The following is a 17,060-nucleotide window of genomic DNA, read 5'->3' as shown; positions in this document are numbered from 1 at the left end:
GGAAACTCTACTACACGTTTTGAGAATGTACATACAATTAAATATGAGCACATTATTTTTTCATCTGGGGAAAAATCCACCCGAATATAGTACTCATTATATGTAAAGAAAAGACATCCTTTTCTTCCTTTTTTGAATATAGTTATATACTCATGATTTTTCAGGACTCACCTTGTCTTGATAAACCGATTGTTGTTTCATTTTTGATGCTCACATGATCACAGTTTGGCTGGTGGGCATCTTTTAAGCTGTCTCATGTTTTTTCACCACCCTCAGAATTCTTGGGTGCCTTCTTTCTCTCCGGCAACAAGATGCTTCAGGCCCATCTTGAGTTCCCCTCTTCCAGCATAGAATGGGTCACTCTTCAAGGGTCCAAGATTCCTTTTAGAGAAGAATAGCAATAAAAAGAAAAATCTGGGACCAAGTGAGGACTGTTAGATGGCTTCTCATGAGCACTGTCATTGCAGGGAGAAACCTACTTCTAAATTAACCAAAAGCTTGCAGCAATCCTGGGAGCATTTGGTCAAGAAAATTTTTATAGGACAGCAAACTTTGTTATAGGAACAGCAAACTTTGTGGCATTTTAACTTACCCTAGTCCCATCCCACTGCTCTCCAGCCTCCACGACATTCTTGGAAAATAACAACCCAAATTCCTGATGCAGTATGGAAGCTACTAGAGGAGCATAATAGAGCTGAAGCTATTTTAAAGCCTCTCTTCCAAATAATTATTATTATGTGAACTGTCTGGTGGTTCCTTGGAAGACCCCACTTCCAAGTCTGTCAGTATTTGACCTGACTTTGAAAATATCTATTTAACACAAAAGCAACTGGTAATGGAAGAACAGAGGAGCAAAAAGACATAAGACAAATAGAAAACAAGCAGCAGAATGGCAGATATAAATCTTACCTTATCAGTAATTACATTGCATGTAAATGGATTAAACTCTCCAATAAAAAGGTAGTGTCACAGGATAATATCTCTACTGAGGAATCTAGCAATGAGGACACTGACTCCTCTCTATGCTGCTCTCTTATACCACCTGATGTTTTCTGTTCTGATAGTAAAGAACCAGTTATTCCTTCTGATATAAAAACATATTTAACAGAACTTTTACCCCCAAAACACTCAAGTACAATTTCCAAATAACTGGATCAGATGATTCATATCCTTCAAGTCCTATATTAGAAGATTATACTGAGGGAGAAGCTAAACAGTTAAAAGCTGCGAATATTTTCAAGAAAGCAGAAAGCCCTTCTCAACCTTCTTAGATACAGATAACATGTAACCATCTGGTCCCCTGTGTAAAAAGAAAACAGGATGGGGCTGCAGCTGTTACTTCAATCATAGATCAGTTGTAAGTAATGGAGCAAGGCTGAATACAGTTTCAATCAAATGTATGCTCATCAACATAATGTAATGGCTTAACTAATCAATAGAATAGAATGAAAAAAATATATATTAAGAAGTTAAAAATAAGTAATAGTAATCTCTTTTCTAATTTTTATAGAAGTAAAAGTATCTTACATTGCTATTATAGCAATCATAGCTTAACTAGTAAAATATTATCAGTAGAGTTTTTCCAGGCATTCAAGGCTAAGTTTCTGATAACTGGGGTACCTTCCTTTGATCTTGAACCTCTCATGGGTTGAGATATTTTGCTTCATGAGACATTCATGTTCATGAAGCATTATTTAATGTAAAAATAGAATGTGACTTAATTAAAGTTACTCTAAATCAAGATGCTATAAATTTTGTAACTCAAAAAGAGAGAGCTCTCTAATTTCATGTCCAGCTGTATCTGGAGGACTGGGGGCTCCCAGGCTTGGCAATGTATCAATTAATTTTTACATTGTAAACTTCTTCCTTTTACCTTAAGTGCTCCTTTAGTAAAAATGTGTTAAAAGTGAATTCTTGTCTTGAGTGCTCTTTACTTTTCAACTGTTGTCTGTCCCTATACTATTAATTGAGTGGGAGGTTGCTTGATGAAGCACAAACCCGGTGAATCATGACCTGATTCGGCTCAGGCCTTTTCTAATGGAAATCATAGGTTTAAGGTGTGAAGAAACAAACCCGAGACAATAGATATTTGTAGAATGCATTAAAAAAATTATCCAACTATATGCTGTCTATAAGATACCCATTTTAGATTCAAAGAAACAAATAGGTTGAAATTAAAGGGACAGAAAAAAATATACCATGGAAACCACAACCAGAAGACAGCTGGCATGTTTTTACTAATATCGGACAACACAGACTTTAGGCAAAAATTGTTACTAGAGACAAAGAAGCTACATTTTATAATGATAAAATGGTGACTCCATAAAGAAGATAGAACAATTATAAACATACATGTACCTAACAACAGAGCCCCAAAATACATGAAGCAAATACTGAAAGATTTGAAGGGAGAAGTAGACAATTCAACAATAATAGTTGGCAACATCAGTGTCCCACTTTTAATAATGCATAGAACAACCAGGTAGGAGATCAACAAGGAAAGAGAAGACTTGGGAACAATACTCTAATCCAACTAGACCCATCATCTATTGAACAATTCACCCAACAATGGCAGAATACATACCCTTTTCAAGCATAAATGGAACACTCCAGGGTAGACCATATGTTAGGCCATAAAAGAAGGCTTAATACATTTAAAAGGATTGAAATAATACAAAGTATACTCTCCAGCCACAATGGTATGAAATGAATGACAGTAGGAAATTTGGGAAATTCACAAATATATAGAAATCTAGCAACACACTCCTAAATAACCAATGGAACAAATAAAATATCACAAGAGAAATTAGAAAATACTTGAAATGAGTGAAAGTGAAAAACACAACATACTAAAACTATGGGATGTTGCAAAGGCAATGCTGAGAGAGAAATTTATAGCTCTAAATGGTTACATTAAAAAGGAAGAAAGATCTCAAATCAATAGAAGCACAAACTAGTCCCAAAGCAAGCAGAAGGAAGTAAATAATGATTAAAACAGAAATAAATAAAATAGAGCATAATAAAACAATAGAGAAAATCAATGAAACCAAAAGTTAGTTCTTTAAAAAGATCAATAAAACTGACAAATCGCTAGCTAGACTGACCAGGAAAAAAAAAGAGATGACTCAATTACTAAAATCAGCAATGAAATAGGGGAACATTACTACAAACTTACTTTATTACTTGCAAATTTAAAAGGATTATAAGGAAATAGTATGAACACTTGTATACCAATGATGCAGATAATTTTGATAAAATGGGCAAATTCCTAGTAAGATACCACAACTAACTCACAAATTTGAATAAACCTATAAGAAGTAAAAGTATCAATTAGTAATCAAAAAGTTTCCAACAAAGAAAATCCCAGGACCAGATTGCCTCACTGATCAATTATACTAAAACATAAGAGGCAGAATTAACATCAATCTTTCATGAACTCTTCCAAAAAATAGAAGTGGAAAGAGTACCTCACAACTCACTCTATGAGGCTAGATCTAACCTGATACCAAAATCAGGCAAAGACATCACAAGAAAAGGCAACTGGAGACCAATGTCTCTTACGAATGTAGATACAAAAATCCACAGCAAAATACTAACAAACCAAATCCAACAGCATATAAAAAGGATTATATGACACAACCCTTTGAGATTTTTCCAAGGAATGCAAGATTGATTCAACACATGCAAAGCAATAAATGCAATGTACCATATTAATAGAATAAGGGACAAAAACCACACGATCACTTCAATAGATGAAGAAAAAACACTTGACAAAACCCCACAACGTGTCATACTAAAAACATTCAATAAACCAGGAACAGAGAGGAATTTTCTCAATCTGATAGTTTCTACAAAAAAATAAAATCCACAGCTAACATCTACCTAAAGAAAGCTTTCCCTCTAAGATCAGGAAAAACACAAAGTTATGTGTTCTTGCCACTTCTATACAACATTGTAGTGAAAGAATTAGGCAAGAAAATGAAATTAAAAGAATCCAAATTGGAAAAGAAGTTAAAGATGATTTGCAGATGACACGATGTGGTATACAGAAAATCATAAGGAATCCACAAAAAAAAATTAGAGCTAATGAAGCAAGTTTAGCAAAATCACAAGATACAAGATCAATATACAAATGTCAGCTGTATTTCTACACATTAGTAATGAACAGTCTGAAAATGAAATTAAAGCAATTTCATTTACAATAGCATCAGACAGAATAAAATAGGAATAAGGATAACAAAAGAAGTGCAAAACATGCACACTAGAAACTACAAAACATTTTTTAAAGAAAGTAGAGACCTACATATATGCAAAGACACCCCATGTTGACAGATTTGAAAACTTAATATTGTTAAGATAACAATACTCCCCAAATCAATCTACAAATTCTTTGCAATCCCTATCAAAATTCCAGCTTTCTTTTTTTTTTTTTTTTTGCAGAAATTGATAGACTGATGCTAACTTTCATATGTAAATCCAAGAGACCCAGAATAGCAAAACAATCTTGAAAAAGAAGAACAAAGTAGGAGGATTAATGCTTTCCAATTACAAAACAACAGTTCAGTCTATCAGCCTTTCATTTAGCTGCAGCAGGTCCACCATCAATGACCCAATGCTGGGTTTTCTACAGATGTTAATAAGTGGAAGTCGCCACTGGATGTAATTATTTTGTATTCATAATCATAGAGATAGAAATTTTGATAATATAATTGGAATACAATCTAAATTTGCAAGTGGACTTCCAAAATTGTTGGTTACTAATTTTAACACAACTACAAATTGACGTCAAGGCTATGGCAAAGACAAAACAAAACAAAAAAATAGAATAAATAATCTTCAAGTACACTTTTAAATGTATCCAATTCAATTTTAATTTTACCAAGTTATTTTTCTTTTGTATCTTGCTATGATTTCTCTCTTTTATGACCTGTATCCTTGCTTGTTAAAAAATATTTTCTTCATTTTAAAACATGTAATGTATCATCTTGCCATCCCATATTTTAATTATAATATTGTTGAAAGTGTGATAAGTTTAACGCTGTTCATAAATATTCAGTTTCTCCTCTTTGCTGGCATATAGCAAGGTTGCTCTTCCCTGGCACCCGTTGGGAGTTAGGTATACACTGTGTGATTTGCTTTGGCAATGAATTATGACACAAATACAAGTCACTCAAAGTGAACCAGCACGTAACTCACCATATTTCCTTCTTTTCCTAAAGTGCTTGTGGAAGCTTCTATCCACCAGCTCTCTAATGACTTTGAAGAGCAGGGCTTTGATGATTCATTTGCATCAGAAATAAGGTATGAGTGAGAATTAAATGTTATGGTGTTTGTTCTAGCAGCACACTCTAACCTACCCTGACTAATACAATAATTAAATCTTATTCAAACATTCGATAAGATAATGCCCACAGAGATTCATTTTCTTACTCTTTCTTTTAGGCTTTTAGGAAAAAGCAGGGTGCTCTATATTTTAACAAGCATACATAGGTATAGAACTCAGGGGAATTGTGTGAGCACTATGTCTGATTATTCTTGTAAATTCTTAGCCCAAATATCTTGGAATACATCTTACAGTGTATTTGTCCAGAGTATCCTCCTTGCTAGTATTATCTTAGCACAGTATCAGTAAACTGAGAAGAGACATTTCTATCCTGGCCTCAGGGAGAGATTAGGGAGAGTAACTGATTTTTAGATAGAATTTCGTGTGATAAATGAAAGGGAGGAAAAAAAGTCAAGAATGAGTTTTTGAAGTTTTATCTAAAATCTGCTTAGTTTCAATCCATCAGTCAAAATTACATATATGTGAGTACACATGTATATTAGATATTTAATTTAGAGTCTAACATATACTAGTACAATGTTCTGTGACCACAATCCATTTCAGTGCTAAACACCAAAATGTTTAGCACCAAAAATACTTGGAGATATTCATTGTCTCAGTTTTGTATTAGTCCAAAGTCCCAAAAGTTTATTAATAATGTCATAAAATATGACTAGAATGGTACCAACAAGTAGTTATGAATTATTACAGAAATATTATGCTTTTAAAACTTTACCAGAATGTCCAAGTGGAACAATTGCAGTAGGTCTGCACAATTTTCAATTTTATGTGAATTACGAGAAACAATTTACCTAGACACCAGCTACATATAATAACCAGTATGATGGCGCCAAATTTAAATTTTTAAATAAAATTTATAACCATCAGATTCCCTTAACCATTTAGATTTTGGGGGAAGGAAATACCATTCATTCCACGGGAACTGAACTATTATCAAAGAGAAAGAACAAAAAGTCACTTTTTAAAAAACAATTTTTCTTTAATCAGTTAAGAAATTTCCAAACTCAGGCATTATATTCCCTAAAACAAAACAAAACAAAACTCATAGATCACAACCTTGGCTATATCTAAAGTCACCACTAGAGAGAGCAGTTTGCCCATTTACCTGGTTTATCTTTGGCTAAGCTTCTGTAACTTTACATGGTCTAATTTAGCATCCTCGGAAGAGGTGTAAGGGGTCTGTAGTTTTCTAGACTGTTTATCCTCAGTTCTCAGTCTTCAGAAAGTTTTATCTTGATAATATCTTCCACAATAAAATAATTTTGACACCAAAGAATTTTATTTTAATTTTTTTAGAGCAGCGGGAGTTTGCAAGGAGGGCTTCCCCTGGAAGACCACATACAGGTTTATGATGTAGGGAGGTCTCAGAGGCCCGAGGCTCCTCTACAAACAGGTTGTAGATCAGGCTCTGATTCAGTTAGAATTAGATTGGTCCTATATAAGAGAAAACTCAAGTGATGGTAGCTCAAATAAGAGAGTGGTTTATTCTCACTCATTTAACAGTCCAGAGGCAGGCATCCTAGGGCGGTTTTGCAGTCCTGAGGGTCCTTGATTCCTTCTCTCTGCTCCACCATCCCAGTGCGGGGCTTCGAAATTCAGCAATCTCGTGAGCCAAAGTAGATGCTGAATCTCCGGTCATCACATTTGTGTTCTAGGCAGCAGGAGAGGAGAGAGGATGGGATGGGGGATGGGGTGGTGTGTACCTCAGATGAGTCAGCTTCTTTAAGGAGATTTCCTGAAAACCCAAAACAATACTCACATTTACATGTCAATGGTCAGAATTTTTAAACAAGGTCACAAGCAGACACTAGGAAACTTGAACAAGTCATCTCTAGCTTGGTGGGTACCTGCCCTAAAATGATATCAGTGTTCTCTAACTTATGAAGAAGGGGAGACTGGCATTGGTTGGGTCCTTAGCAGTTTCTAAAGGGGGGTCAATTATCCCCAATAGGATATGCCCCAGATGAACTGAGGAAGCTTATTGTGAGAGGACACACCCCGATTTAATAAGTGTGCTGTGTAAGGGCAACTCACCAGGTCAACTGCGGGTCTCACCAGGCCACCACGCAAAGTGCCAACAGTAAGAATAGACAGTATGTTATTGGTACTCATAGATTTTGCCAAATTTAGACTTGGCTCATAAGTTAGGTTTGGGAAAAGCAAATAGACACACTCTGCAAAGACCAACTTGGACTTAGGGGCAGAAGTAAGAACGCCGGCTGACACGTTCCCCTTTGCTTAATCAGCTCCTGTGAAAGATCCAAGAGAAAGTCCTGCTCTAGCCAGCCCTGGCCCCTCCGGACTCCCACCCCTCCACTCTCTCTCCCGGCCGGGACTTCACCTCAGGACAGTGTCCCCTTATAGAAAGGCAGCTGGGATTAGCTCACAGATGCCCCTGGGGAGAGCGTGAAAAGTCTGCTTGGTTCACAGGTGGTGGTAGAATTTTTCAGGTTTTTTTAAACCCCAACTCACATGGGATGCACTCAAACTGAGTAACTTTGGAGTATGTCTTTTAGTCTCTCTACCATCCTTCCCTGGAGATTTTCTATTAGAGACCTGGAGAAAAGGCAATGAGCCTTGGTTGCCCTGTGCTCCAGAATAGAATTAGTAATTCTTCATCAGCCTGTTGGATTTACACCTACATGTTTTGTGAATTTTAGTGTTAATTGTTCCTTTAAAATTTTCAGTTTGCAATTATATTATGCAGCAATACAATTGATTTTCATATACTGGTCTTGAATTCTGTGACCTTAAAGAAACCACTTAGTAATTCTAGGAGCTATTTTGTTGATTCGTGGTGATTTTTTGTAGAGACTATCATGCTCTCAGAGATTGTTTTATTTCTTCCTTTCCCATCTGTATGGCTTTTATTTCTTTATCTTGATTTAGGGCACTTCTAGGATTGCCAGTATGATATTAAATAGGAGTGGCAAGTGTTAGCATCCTCTCCTCATTCCCAGGTTTAGGGAAAAAGTGTTCAGTCTTTCACTATTCAGGATTATGACAGCTGGAGGGTTTTCATAGTTGCCCCTTATCTGATTGAGGAAGTTCCCTTTAGACCTAGTTAGCTGAGAGATTTCGTGGTTTTGTGGGGTTTTTTTAAATCATGAATGGACGTTGGATTTTGTCAAATGCTTTTCTGCATCTATTGAAAATATCATATAGTTTTTCTCCTTTAGTCTGTCAACATGGTTTCTAGTTTCTTAAAGAGGAAGCTTAATTTGATTTGCCAACTTTCTTCATTCCTAAGAATGCAATGATATAAATTTCTTCTAAGTACTGCTTTTGCTGCATCCCACCCATTTTGATATGTGGGTTTTTTTTTTTCATTTTTAATACATTCATGATTTTTTCTGATTTCCCTTGTGACTTCCTCTTTGACCCATCGATAACTTAAAATTGTGGTGTTTAATTTCCAAGCACTAGGGGATTTTCCAGTTTAATTCTCTTGTGATTAGAGAACAGTCTTTTGTTTTTGTCATTTCACTTCTTTCAAGGTTGTTGGTATCTGTTTTACTATCCAGAGAATAGTCTATCTTGGTGAATATTCCATGTGCACTTAAATAAAATGTGCATTCTGTTCTTGTTTTGTGGAGTTTTTCATAAGCATCTATTAGTTAAGTTGGTCAGTAATTTTGCCTCAGTTCTTCCATATAATTAATGTTTTTGTCTACTTATCCCATCAATTACTGAGAGAGGCATCTCAAAGGCTTCGACTATGTGAATTTGTCTTTGGTGTTGGTGGTGATGGTTGTCATCTGGTGGGGTTCATAAATTTTTGCTTAATATATTTTGAAGCTGTATTGTTAAGTGTGTACCTTTTTTAAGGTTGTTACATCTTCTTGATAAATTGAACTTTTTATTGAAATATATAATGTCCCTTTTATTTTTGGTAATATTCTTAGCTCTGAAGTCTACTTTGTCTGATATTCAAATAGCCACATCAGCTTTCTTTTAATTGGTCTTTGCTTAGTTTACTGATTTCCATTATATAATTTTCAACCCAAGTGTGGCTTTATATTTATTTTTTTCAGTGTCCATGAATAAAGAATTATTTTATTAGAGAAGTTTTAGGTTTACAGAAAAATCATGCAGTAAATACTGAGATCCCATTTAATCCGCATTATTAACACCTTGCATTAGTTTGGTCCATTTGTTGCAATGAAAGAAAGAATATTATTACAATTGCACCATTAACAATAGTCCATAGTCCATGGTTTACATTAAGGTTCACTGTTTGTGTTGTATAGTCCTGCGGTGTTTTTTTTTTAATTTTTAGTCTTTAGTAACATGCATACAACCTAAAATTTCCCCTTTTCATCACATTCAAATATATAATTCAGTAAATTATGTTACAATGTTGTGCTCCCATCACCACCATCCGTTACCAAAACTTTCCATCACCCCAGATAGAAACTCTGTACAGTCTTTATATTTAAATTGGGTTTTTTGAAGAAAAAAAATAAATAATTTTACCATTCAATTTGACAATCTGTTTTTTAATTGATGTACTTAGGCTCTTTGCATAAAACTATTTTTATACTGTTAGATTTAAATGTACCATCTTGCTGTTTGCTTTCTATTTATTCAATTTATTCTTGTGCTTTTAACTTTTCTGTCTCCTTTTGGATTAATTGATATTATCTATGATTGTCTTTCATCTCCACTATTGGCTTATCATTTATAGATCTTTTAAAAATTTTAGTGGTTCCCTAGGATTTACAATATTACAACCTTACAGCAGTATTTGGCAAAATCCTCTCTTTCATCTTTCATGTTATTGTTGCCATTCATTTTATTTTTTTTATGATAAAACACCACAATACAGTGCTCCTATATTTGTTTCAGGCAGTCAATTATCCTTGCTTTAATTTTTAATTTTGCAATAATTACAGATTCACAGGGTCCTGTGTACCCTTCACCCAGTTTCCCCTAATGATTATGTTTTACTTAACTACAGTAAAACATCAACACCTGGGAGCTGACTTGGGTATGATGTGTGCAGGCTTTGTAGACAAGCTTGAGGGGCTCGGGGGACAGGGTCAAAAATGGATTCAATCCACTTTCTGAACTCTCTCCTCCTTTCTCCTCTGTCAAGTGGAAATGAAGAGAACGTCCGTTGGCTGACTCCAGTTCCCTCCAGATCCCAGGGCCCAGGAGCACATCCAGCCAGGCCTGGAGACCCCAGACACATATTCACCCTGCTCCCCACGTATGTCTCCTGGGAGGCCCCTGACCAGTGAGCTACACAGCTCCCGTGAAGGAAAGACTCTGCTTCCTCCACACCCATATGCATCCCTCACCCAGACGGAGCCCTCTCGGACCTCCTTCCTCAGCCTGGACCTGCCCCTAGCTGAGGGGTACTTGGTCTGCATCTAAGCCAGCACCTACCACTCAGCAGGACCCAGACTTAGCTCAGCCTCTTACCCCAAACTGTGCTGCCTCTTCCTCCATGTTCTCCCCTACTTTCACGGCCCCTTATGTCCACCAGTCACCCAGCTACTGCTAGAGTCGGCTCTGATTCCTGGTTCTCTCCCTCACCTCCCACATCCCATATCTACTAAGACCACTCAGTTCTACACAACCCAATGCTTCTGCACCCTCCTCCACGCCCTGGTCCATCTCTCGTTTACTCCTTTTGCAGCTGTCACCAGGTCACTGTTAGAGCTTCCTGAAGCTGATCTTGCTTCATGCTCTGTCTTCATTAATCCAGACTGCTCTCCATTCTCAGACCATTTTCCTGAAGCAAATTGTTTGCATCACTTACTTATTTTTAAACAATTCACGGTTTAAAGAGGTCAGTGAGAAAAAGGCCAATGACCCAATGGAAAAATGTGCAAAGGACACGAACAAGCAGATCACAGAAAAAAAGAAAGTAAACAGTCCATCGACATTCAAAATGATGTCACCTTCCTTGTAAATGAAGTGATACAAAACAAAACAACACTGAAATATAATTTAGGCCCATCAAATTGGTATAATCAAAAAAGATTAATAATATTAGAAGTAGCCAGTATTTGGACACCCTCAAGCACTGTTGATTGTTAGGAGTACTATCTAATGTAAAGTTTGAGGAGGACAATTTTAACAATATTTCTCAAATCTATAATGCATATACCTGTCAACCAAGCAATTCACTGCTGGAAATTTACCTATGGTGTGCCACAAAATCACCACTCTATATGTACAAGGAAGTTTATCGCAATACTATTGGTAAAAGGAGAAGCACTTTTAAGTTTTCACAATCATAGGGAAGTGGTTAAGTACTTTGCAATAAAATATCTACTTCTGTTAGAAAGAATGAGTTGGATCTGCCTGTGTATATACAGAGCAATCTCCAATAGCTAGTCCTAATGAAAAAAGAAAAACTATTCCAATTGCATGGTGCCTTTCATGTAAAAACTTTAAAAGATAGCAATATATGCTGATGTGTGCATAATATTTTCTGAAATGATACATAGAATGAGTTAACAGTGGTGATCTTTGAGGAGAGACACTGGGAGCTAAGGAAAGAAGAGAAAGATTTTTATTTTTCAATTTATATTTCTGAACTGCTTAAAATTTTATATGACCATGTACATGGATTATTATTTATTTTTAATATATTTAACTTTAAACAAGTTACCATAACTCCTCTCAGAATAAGCTTCAGGCTCCTTAGCATGGCTTTCTTTCTCTGCAGATTGACCCAAGCACCATTCAGCCTTAACACCTCTTAATTTATTCTAAGAAATTTATTCTAAGAGTAAAAACTTCTAAAAGACTGGAGAATGCTTCATCCAGTCTGATGGCAAAGGCCAGCCGTGGATGTTTGTCCTGGTGTGTGATTCCACCCTATACATAGAAGTGGAAATGGAAGAAAATATGTAGTGGGTAATGCATGTATGTGTGTGTGTGTGTGTGTGTGTGTGCGTGAACGTGTGAATGTGTACAAGTGAATGGGTGTGTGTGTCAGTATGTGTACTGGTGTGTGTGTGTGTATAGTGTGGGTGGGTGTATGTGTATACGTATGTGTGTTTGTATCGTCTAACTCCCGATGCTCCGAAGGATAACGCTGATTGAAGTCAACAGCGAGTGGGTTGAGTTTGTAGGTCTTTTCTGTAAAACTAAGAGAAGAAAAACACTCTAAATGCGAAAGGAAAGTGAGTGAGCTTCCTGAGAATATGCCTTCTTACAAAAGAGGGTTTCTGGACGTGGTGGGGAAAGGGTGGGCATAAGCATCATTGAGGTTGATGATGGCATCCTGAAACCAGGGGATTTTGTGAAAAATATATCCCAGCCCTGTTCTCCTATGTGGATCCCAGAAGACTGGCAGCCAGACCTTCTTCCTCCAGACACGAGATGGGCTGAGTCCTCCCTGGGAATCTGCCCCAGGCCAAGAGGGAAGGCTGGATGGTAGCAACAGGACCTTCCTCGATAAAGACATTGGACCCCAGTAAAGCTCCCAGGGCACAAGCCCACCAATGGGCTCACGGCATGCAGTTAGCTCTGGAGTTGGAGCAGATAATCTAGTGTTATCGGGTATCTGAGGAAAAGCTCTCAAGAGAATGAGAGAAAAAGAAAATGAATGGGGAGAAGGGGGAAGATGCTTGGAGGAAGTAGGTACCATCCAGGGAGCTAGTAATAAAACCAGAAACTCTTATAAAAGAGGTAGTTGGAGAACTAAAATAGCGCTTGGAAATTTAAATACCTATGACAGCAGAAATGTAAAATTCAGTGAAAGGATTGGAATATAAAGTTGAGAAAATCTCCCAGAATACAGAGAAAGAGAGAAGGAAGCAGAAAGAGGAAAAAGCAGAGGGAGAGAGGAAAAAAAAAAAAAAGAATAACAAAGAAATGGGAGAGAAAAACATCAGACAACTGGTCCAAGAGATTCATATTTGAATAAAAGGAGTTCTAGAAAGAGAGGACAGAGAAAACAGAGAGGAGAAAATCATCCATGAGCTAATTCAAGAAATTTGCCCATGAATTTCCAGATTAGAAAAGCCACTCACTGTGGAAGCAGACACACTAAAAATGGATCTTCACGATCACATTCCAGGACACGGAGAACAAAGTCAAGACACCAATAAAGTGAAAACAACAGATCACATTTTATCATAGTTACCATAATTGCTTCAGACTTTTAACCAAAAATGGAAGCTAAAAGATAACGGACAAATGCCTTCAAAATTCTGACAACAAACAATCTCTGACTCAAAACACTGTACTCCGTCAATCTATTAGTCAAGTGTCAGGGTAAACGAAAGACATCTGAAGATGTGAAAGGTCTCAGAATGTATTTCCTATTTCCCCTTTCTCTGACAATTGCTGGAGGAAGTGCTCCACCAGTAGAAAGGAGTAAAGATTCAAGAAACAGGAAAATGGGCATGGGAGTGGGGGAACAAAGGGAAGGAGGTTCCAAACTGGGGCGGCCAGTCCACACAGGGCCAGTAGAAGGCTGCAAGAGTGACATCTCAGGAAGGTAACTGCTAGAATACTTTACATGACTGAATGTCTTGAGAGGAGATTCAGACATTTGGCAAAGAATTTGGGGTTGACTATATCAGAATACAGAAAACAAAAGTTAAAAAGACAATAAATAGATTCCAGTTCAAACAAATCATTATACAGGAAAGGAAACATAATAATAGTTTACTGTATGGGGGAAAAGAGAACAAAAGTCAACCAAAATTTTTCTTGGGATTTCCCAAATTGACACTTAGGCTTGTATCTCATTGGCCAGAGCTTAGTCAAATGGCCGCCTCTCTCTACGTGGAAATCTGGAGACTTCTGACCAGATACATTGTATCCCAGAATACGAAAAATACAAGGCAATGCCACAAGACAAGGAAAAAGAAAGGCACAGAGATCTGAAAGAAGGCGATAAAGCTATCATTGCTTGCAAATGATATGATGATCTATGTAGAAAACCAAACGTAAATGTAATAAATCATTAAAAATAATAAGAGCTCTTTTCTGGCTGGAACCACAGAGGGCATCAAAGAGAAGAAGAAGGTTCTGACTGTGCTGGAAACCCTTAAGAAAAAGTGAAGGAATTTTGCTGAACTGAAGATCAAGCGCTTGAGAAAGAAGTTTGCCCAAAAGATGCTTCAAAAAGCAAGGAGGAAGCTTATCTATGAAAAAGCCAAGCATTATCACAAGGAATATAGGCAGATGTACAGAACCAAGATTCGAATGGCTAGAATGGCAAGAAAAGCTGGCAACTTCTATGTACCTGCAGAACCCAAATCGACATTTGTCATCAGGATCAGAGGTGTCAATGGTGGGAGCCCAAAGGTCCGAAAAGTGTTGTAGCTTCTTCACCTTTGCCAAATCTTCCATGGCACCTTTGTTAAGCTCAACAGGCCTCAGTTAACATGCTGGGAATTGTGAAACCATATACTGCATGGGGGTACTCGAACCTGAAGTCAGTGAATGAACTGATCTCTAAGCATGCTTATGGCAAAATCAAGAAGAAGCGGATTGCCTTGACAGATGACTCTCTGATTGCATAGTCTCTTGGTAAGTATGGCATCATCTGCCTGGAGGACCTGATTCATGAAATCTATACTGTTGGGAAATGCTTCAAAGAAGCAAACAGCTTCCTGTGGCCCTTCAAATTATCTTCTCCCAGAGAGGGCATGAAGAAAAAGTCTACCCATTGTGTAGAGGGGGGAGATGCTGGCAACAGGGGAGACCAGATCAATAGGCTTATTAGATGGATGAACTAAGGTGTCTACTATGATTACTTTTATAATCTGGTCAGTTAATAAATAGTGACTGCTTTCAAATTAAAAATAATAATAATAATAATAATAGGAGAGATTATCAAGTTGCCAAACATAAGATCTAATACAAAACTCAGTTACATTTCTATGCATTAGTAATAAACAATCACAGATGTAAGTTTTGTCTTTATCACTAGGTTGCAACAGTTATTTGAACTTATCTCTATTCAGACTGATTTCTGATTGATTCTGTCATTTTAAACCACAGCTTCCTCATTTGTCAATCTGGTTTTCATTTTTCCCCTCAGTGGACTGAAGTAAATCTTTAATCTATATTTTTTAAGAAAGGTACCTTAGATTCTTTCATATGAAAATGTTTTAGGTTACCTTTCCAAAATTAGGACAAAATCTAATGAGGCAAAAATTACTGGACCATAAAACTTCCCCCTATCCCGTAGAAGAGATATTTTGTCTTCTAGCATTTAGTGCTGTGTCAGAAAACACTTAAGCCAACAAGATTTTTTTTTTTTTTGTCCTTTGGAAGTAACCCTTTCTTCCTTTCATCATTGATGCTTGTAGGGTTTTTTCCCTTTGGTTGTCAAAGGAAAAAAAATTTTTTTTTTGCCAGATGTGCGTATTAAGTATGTGTTAGGCATTACTGCTCTACAGCAGTAGCTAGTTATCTTTACTTCTGGACACAGGAGAGAGTTTCATGTCTCAGCCCCTTCAAAATTAGGCAGGACAATTTTACTTGCTGTGTCCATAGGAAGTATAAATAGAAGTGTTCTATGTCGCTTCTAGATGAAAGCATTTAACTGCTTGTCTTTCTAATGCTCTCTCCTCTGTGCAAGCATGTGTGGATTTGGAAAGGATGTAAGATTGAAGCAGCCTGCAACACAGGGCCAGCCTTTGGAGGACCTCTCTCTGAAAGGTTACCTGGATCTACAGCAGACATTGCACAAAGAGAAATAACCTTGAAGTGTTTGACACCACTGAAGTTTGGGGTTGTTTATTATGCCAGCTTAAATTAGTCAACCCTGACCGATAGATTATAGATCTCTCTTCACTGATTTTGTCTAGGATGTCCTCTTAATCTTCATTGACGTGTTTCTTAACTTTAAACAAAGTTTTCTTCTACAACATTTTAAATCTTTGCTTCTTTTATTATTTTTCTGGCCTGCCATTCAGAACACCAGTTATCTATTTCCTGTCTCTCAATTCCCTTTTTTTTTTTCTTTTTTTTTTTTTTTTTAAATTCAGTTTTATTGAAATATATTCACAAACCATACAGTCATCCATGGTATACAATCAACTGTTCACAGTATGATCATATACTTATGCGTTCATCACCACAATCTATTTCTGAACGTTTTCCTTACATCAGAAAGAATCAGAATAAGAATAAAAAATAAAAGTGAAAAGAGAATACCCAAACCATCCCCCCATCCCACCCTATTTGTCATTTAGTTTTTACCCCCATTTTTCTACTGATTTTTTTTCAATTTTTTAACTTTGTTTATCAAAAAATTAAAAACAAACAGGCAAACAACAACCAAAAAAACCCCACAACATTTCAAACAAAGCAATGGATTAAGGAAAACAAATAACCTAAAATAACTACTTTGCTTCCAATATGTTCCTACCATACCCCAAGAAAATTAATAAACCATGTCCAAACAGAGGAGTAAGAAAAACAAATAATCTAAAATAACTACATTGCTTCCAACATGTTCCTTCCATACCCCAAGAAAATTAACAACCCCTAAGAAAACAAAGGAATAAGAGAAAAAAAAACCTAAAATAACTCTGTTGCTTCCAACATGATCTTACTATATCCAAGAAAGTTTACAAACCATAATCATTCCTGAGCATTCCCATAACATTGAGATTACCCTCCATAGTTTATCTGTTCTTATTAGATTATCATTCTCCCTCCACTAATTGGTATCTCTAGGTCCCCTACATTCTACAGTATAAAACATTGTACATTTTTCACAGAATTCACA

The 17,060-nt window shown here is 36.6% G+C and overlaps 1 pseudogene; it reads left to right on the top strand.

The window, feature by feature from the left end:
* Window positions 1–12,473: 12,473 nt before the first annotated feature.
* LOC119540697 lies at window positions 12,474–15,057 on the top strand (annotated as a pseudogene).
* Window positions 15,058–17,060: the final 2,003 nt, after the last annotated feature.

The sequence above is a fragment of the Choloepus didactylus genome, chromosome 7, assembly GCF_015220235.1.
Source record: "Choloepus didactylus isolate mChoDid1 chromosome 7, mChoDid1.pri, whole genome shotgun sequence".
Classification (NCBI taxonomy): domain Eukaryota; kingdom Metazoa; phylum Chordata; class Mammalia; order Pilosa; family Megalonychidae; genus Choloepus; species Choloepus didactylus.
This window is presented reverse-complemented; position numbering and strand designations above follow the sequence as displayed.